The following is a 6,193-nucleotide window of genomic DNA, read 5'->3' as shown; positions in this document are numbered from 1 at the left end:
ACGGCCCCACGGCCGCGCCAGAGCTGACTGCTTTCCCCGTCGCGTGCCTGCCCTCTCCCGCCGGTGCCCGAAGGGGAGGGCACAGCCGCCCCCGCAAACACACAGGGCTGCCACCGACTCCCCCGAAGGCTGGATCCAGACAAACTCTACTCGGCCGAGTAAAGCTTCCAGAACGTCTTGCACTAGGAAAATGGGGGGAAACCCTTAGGGTCCCAGGCAATTGGTGCTCTCCGCTTCGCAGACTCACGGTTTTTACGCTTTTTAGTGAGTGTGGCTGGAGGTTACTTAACATACCCGCTACTAAGTGAAAAGAAAAACAAAGGAACCACCAAAAATGAGCGGAACTGCCCACAGGTGGCTGGCCCCCGCCCAACGTGGGAACCTGCCAGCACAGGCTCCGACGAGGCTTGTGTTTGCTGCTGGGCCGTAGAGGGGGACATGCTTCTCCCCCTGAGCCAGGACCGGGGTGGGTGGTGCTGAGGTCCCCTTGCCTCAGGCCCCAGCAGAGCACAAACCTCTGCCGAGCTCTGGCAACCCCGGACGACTCGCGGCGCTCAAGGCTCAGGGTCTGGGGCTGGTCTCCCCAGCTGCTGAGAAGAAGGCACCCATGTCTGTCTCTTCACAGTCCACAGAGCACTTATTCAGAGGCCGATGACCTCTGACTCACGAGAGCCTCATGTAAACCACACCATCCCCCTTACATTGTGCAGGAACACGGATCTCTACACATCAAGTCCCCTTTATAATGAATTTAGATTTAGAGAGGCGCTTGGGGGGCTCAGTGGGTAAAGCCTCTGCCTTCGGCTCAGGTCATGGTCTCAGGGCCCTGGGATCCAGCCCCGCATCAGGAATCTCTGCTCAGCAGGGAGCCTACTTCCCCACCCACCCCCACTTGTGATCTCTGTCTGTCAAGTAAATAAATAAAATCTTAAAATTTAGACTTAGAAAACTGGAACATCTAGAACAGGATATTATATTACCTAATGGAGACACCCTTCTTAAAAATTAATTTTTAGACTGAAAAAACAGTTCCATTATAAAAGCAACTAACTGAACAGAAGCACATAGAAGGGGAAAAAGTAGAAGTTCCCCTTCCTCTTTCATCCCTTCCCTGTGCTTCCCCCAATGCACAATGCGTCCTTCCTCCTCCAACACACACGCACACACTCATGCACACACATGTACGCATGCATGGACACACACACAGCACATACACACACTTGCAGACATATGCAGGACACACACCCAGATACACAGCACTCACACACACATACGTACACGCACACATGTGCACACGCACACACGGACACAAGGCACAGCACGCACACTCATACATGCACACACATGCACAGCACGCACGCAGCATGCGCACATAGCACTCGTGCACACCCATGCATACGTATGCACACATGTGCACACACATACACAGCACGTGCATGCACACACACACATGCACACACACACACATACACACACTCCTGCCCTGGGGCCTGGAGCAGCTCCCGCTGTCCACAGCAGGCCCTCCACAATTATCTGTTCAACAGACACTGTGTGCCTGTCCAGGTTGCTTCGGACATGTGCGCACACGAAAACCGGCTCCTTCTATGGGTTCTCCACAAAGAAGTGCAGCTCCACTTCATGTGTCGGCACTTCTTTTGAAGGAAGCCTCTCTCCACACTGTGCCTTGAACTGAGGGACCTCTGGTGTGTTTCTAGGAGGGGACATGCGGTTCTTAGTTTCCGATTAACTTTACTATGGAGAATTTTGAAAATAAAGGGAAGTGAACAGAACCGAATACAGAGGGTTAACAAGGTACCTTCCCTCAGACCCTACCAGCACCACCCCCATAAGGCCTCCCCTCCCCACCTCCCCACCTCCCCCTGTGCTGCTCAGAAACAGACCCCAAATGCCTTCTCACTTCCTCTCTACACACTCCCGTGTCCACAGCTCATGGGTCATGTCATCAACTGTCTCATAAATACCATAATTTTTTAAATGAACAATTCTTGAGTCAAATCAGGTGCTGGTCTGACTGCATTTTGTCCAGAGCCTGCAATCCCAGGGAGCTCCTAAGAAGTGACCCAGGCAGAGGGTGCAGTCTGTGCTCTCCTGGACAGCATCTGAGACTCAGACCGCAGGAGGGACCCCTTCCCGTGGCAGGTGCACACAGGCCTCAGATGAGCCAGGCCGCTGCAAAGCCCCGGAGAGGCAGCAGGCGCAGAGAGCCGGCCCTGGCATGGCGCTCTGGGAGGGTCAGGCAAACTGAAGGTGAGCTGTTCGAGGAGCTGGGATGGGCCATCTGCTCAGCCCCCAGATCACCTTAATTGTTGTGTGGACAAACGCCACCCCTGCTCGAGGCGAGGCCACGCGCCCTCCCGAATCAACAGTTATTTCCTCCTAGTTAGTCCTGGTTTCCCCGTGTTACTCCCACCAACAGCGGGCAGCCTGGAAATTGCTGCGAGCTGAGCCCTGGTTCCAGTGCCAAGGAGCCTGCCTGACCGGCCCTGCACTCAGCCGACGCCCCAAGACGTCCCGAGACATCCCCAGACGGCCACAGCCTGGTGGTGCGGGGGAGCTGTGGCGGCTGCCAGAGGGGAGGGCCCGGAGGCCTGGGCCTGTCTACACTGGGTGTGGGAGAGGCAGAGGACCTGATCTTTGCAATGCGTTATTGATTTTGTTATGCACTGGCACCGGAGCTGGCCATTAGCGTGCACTCCCAAGACTGGCCAAGACATCCCTGCCTGGTGTGGGAAAGGCTCTCGAGAGGAAATCAGCCTCAGATAACCCACATGGTGGGGATCTCAAGTGAATGATGTCATTAAGGTTCATCTCCCTGCTTCCCCTAACCCCCCACCCCACCCCAGAGCCACTGGTCAGCTGTGCACCCCACACCCCAGCTCGGGTGTGTGCACTGCCTGCCGGGGCCTGAGCCAGGCCAGCAGCCCACCCCAGTCCCCAGGGGAGGGGGCTCGGCAAAGCCGCCTTTCCCAACAGACGTGTGCTGGTCTGGGCAGAGGGTGGGCAGAGGAACTCCACAGTACTATTTCGGAGGCAGACAAACAGATGGCAAAGCCCATCATGGGGAGTCAGCCACTCCCCCCACCCCAGTTCGTGGTCCTGCAAGGAGGGACCGAGCAGAGCTTCCTCTCAGTGTCACCGATTAGCTTTCCTTCTTTTCATTCCCCTGCTGGGTGTACCGCAGACCCTTCCAGCCTGAAGTGAGGGTCTGGCTCCCCGAGAGCCAGTCCTTGGCCACAGATACAGCCAGTGAGGCCCTCCCCACGCCCTCGTTCCCGAGGCTGACCCCTGGTAGCACACGGTGCCGGGGGTACTCAGAGCAGGCTGGCTTTATGCTTCTCTGTTTTTGCAGACAATCTGCACAGACACCAACCGTTCCAGGGACAATTGGGGCATTATCTCCACCAGAATCCTGGCCCCAGCGCCGGCTGAGGCCGCCTGTTTCTGGGACACAGTAAACACTCGCAAATAACAGTGCCCAGGACGCCAGCAGCTGGCCCTGGGCTGGGGGCAGATATGAGGTGACGGCCCACGATGTCACCTCACCGGCGGCAAAGGAAACTTCCGCTCCATGGCGCCCGGTGGACCTGAATAGACTCAGAACAGGAGGGCCGGCTGCTTGGCCACAAGCCCCAGGTCCGGCCTGGCTTGCAGCGGCCTGGCCACCCCGGCCCTGGCTATGCTCAAGGTAAGGGCAGGCTTTTTAAAAACAAAAACAGAGCAACTTCAGGAGACACAGGACTGGCCAGCAGGGCCCAGCCCTTGACAACAGGCCTTATTTTCCGTAAACTGCCCACCTACAGACTCACGTGCATCCCCCCAACCCCAGCACTAAATCCAATAAACCAAGAGAAGGACCGCCACCCAACTCTCCTGTTCCTGGCAAGGAACAGTGTGTGCACTGGCAAAACCCCGGTGGCTTCAGCTCCGCGCCGCTCAGCAGGCGGCCGCAACAGGTGCAGCCCCAGCTAAGGCGGTTCAGTCTCCTTGGCTGCTCCGGAATCACGCAGCCGAAAGAAACCCTGAAGGAAGCCGAGGCCTGCAGCACTCCGCGCCAGGGCCCTGACCTGCCCCACCTGTCTGAGTGCGCGCCTCCGCTCCGGCGCACGGTGGCGGCGGCCTCCGGACCAAAATAGAAGCCCGCGGAGCCCTGCCAGGCCCAAGTGGCCGGAGCCGGCTGGGGCCCAGCGGCCAGGGGCGCGGCGGGCCTGGTCAGAGCGCCGCCCCCCGCTCGCAGACGGGATCGGCTGCGCGCCCTGCGCCCCCAGGACCACCTGCGCGCCGGGCCTGAGGGGTGCTCTGGAGGGGAGGGGTCCCGAAGGTACTGGGAGGGGCCCGGGGGCTCCCAGGAGGATACGCCGGGAGGATCCAAGGAGGGGACTCCTAGAGGGTCCAGGGGTCCGGGGAGGAGTCGGTGGGGGGTGTCCGGGGCGGAGACTCCGGGAGGGTCTGGCAGGGTGGAGGCTCCGGGGACCTACTGGGGACCCGGGGCGTCCGGGAGGGTCCGGCCGCCCCAGCGCACCTGCCAGGCCCGCGCGCTCCCGCCGTCCGCCGGCCCTTACCTGGCGTGGCGCGTCCTGGCCGCGCGTCCCGGCACTGCCCGGCCCCGTGAGCGCGGGCGCAGGAATGGCGGCGGCGGCGGCGGCAGCGGCGGCGGGCGGGGCGACGGCTGCGGGCCGGCTCGGGCCGGGCTCGGAGGGCGTTGAGGCCCGGCGGCGCGGGGATGCTGCGGCGCGCGAGGGCGCGGAGGCCGGCGCGGGAGGGAGGACGCGGGGCGGCGCGCAGGCCCCTCCTCTGCTCCCGCCTCCCCTTCCCGCCGCCTCCTCCTCCCCGCCCGACCCTCGGTCAGACTCCTCCTCCCCCACGTCTCATTCCCTCCCCTTTGCCCTTCCCTTTCTTCACCTTCCTCCACTACGCCTCTCCCTCTGCCCGCCTCCCCGCTTTCCCTCCCTCGGCCTCTACCCACAGGGCCTCAGAGGTTGCCCCCTGCCCTGGCAGGGCCTTGCTGGGTCCGGCACCGATTCCATGAAGGACCTAGTTACCGCCCTTCCTCACCACCTGCTAAGGGACCAGCTTGCCCTTCCTGGGAGCCTGGCCGACTGCAACCTTTCGGGGCCCCCAGATCTCCAAGGTCTCCTGCACCCCTAGGCTCCTTTGCCGGCTCTGCTGGGAACCTGCCCAGCACAAATGTGTGGACAGACCGTGTGGGCTCTCAGGATGGTTGCTCCTTTCCTTCTTAGTAAATCTGACTTCAGGCCAGAACATTCCAAACAGACCTCCTGCCTTTTCCCAGAGTGCGGTGGGCAGGTACCTAGCCCAGTCTAGGTTTGTCTAAGCCCTTCTGGGCCTCCACGCCAAGTGTTTGACAAGTGTTCGCTGTCTTCTACACCAAATGGCAAAACATTCCCCAGTGCGGTCCCTGGTGACCCGTTTGTACTAACGCAGGGTGTGAGGGGCCCTGGGTCTCCTCCCAAGACCACTCCCTTCGTGCTCTGGACCTTGCGAAGGTGGCCGGTTGGGCCAGCAGGCCTGCTGAGGGGTGCTCCCCAGAGAAAGGAACAGAGTTCCCCGTGAACCAGTGGGGCTATGCCCCGTGTAGGAGTCGAGGCTCCCTCTCTGGGCCTGGCCCTCATGGCCTGGGCCGCAGCACCCTCCAAGGGAACCCGGACTGCTTTCCTGGGGACCACTGCTGCTGAGAGCCAGAGTAGGAGTCTAAGAATGGAGACTTTCCTAACTGGTCCATAACAGCTCAGGAGCCTCAGTCCCCTTTGTGGGCTCTTGCCTTTCCCCACTGGAGCCCCACAAGCCAGACCTCAGGACCCACAAGGGCCAAGACAGGGGAGCTAGTGCTCTCCTTGTGTATGCTGGTGGTGGGGGTCATGACCTGGAATCTCGGAGGCTCCAGTTCCTCTTGCCTTCCCTGTTTCCAAGGTGACCTTGGGAGCCCCATCCTGCTTCCCCAAGGAGAGAGGATAAGGTACTGGCTCCGAGCGTGGCTGGGCATGGCCGAGAGAATGGTGGGTATCTCTCCGGCGCTGTGTGGCCCAAGTTTGGAACTGATGACTGTATAGGAAAGTGGGGAGACATCCTTTCCAAGCTCCTTCTGGTCAGAGGAGCCATGACTCTGGTTTCCCATCGCATTGGGATTAAAACCTGGTGCGAAAAGATTAGGGCA

The 6,193-nt window shown here is 60.5% G+C and overlaps 1 protein-coding gene across 1 annotated transcript in view; it reads right to left on the bottom strand.

Moving 5' to 3' along the window:
- SEMA4D (semaphorin 4D) overlaps positions 1–4,681 on the bottom strand; it is an 83,420-nt gene extending 78,739 nt beyond the window's left edge. Inside the window, exon 1 of the mRNA XM_032866417.1 lies at positions 4,581–4,681. The gene's annotated coding sequence lies outside the window, so the exon portion shown is untranslated. The remainder of the gene's footprint in view (positions 1–4,580) is intronic.
- Between the last annotated feature and the right edge of the window lie 1,512 nt (positions 4,682–6,193).

This window comes from Lontra canadensis, unplaced genomic scaffold (assembly GCF_010015895.1).
Source record: "Lontra canadensis isolate GAN:19392208 unplaced genomic scaffold, GSC_riverotter_1.0 scaffold31, whole genome shotgun sequence".
NCBI lineage: Eukaryota > Metazoa > Chordata > Mammalia > Carnivora > Mustelidae > Lontra > Lontra canadensis.
This window is presented reverse-complemented; position numbering and strand designations above follow the sequence as displayed.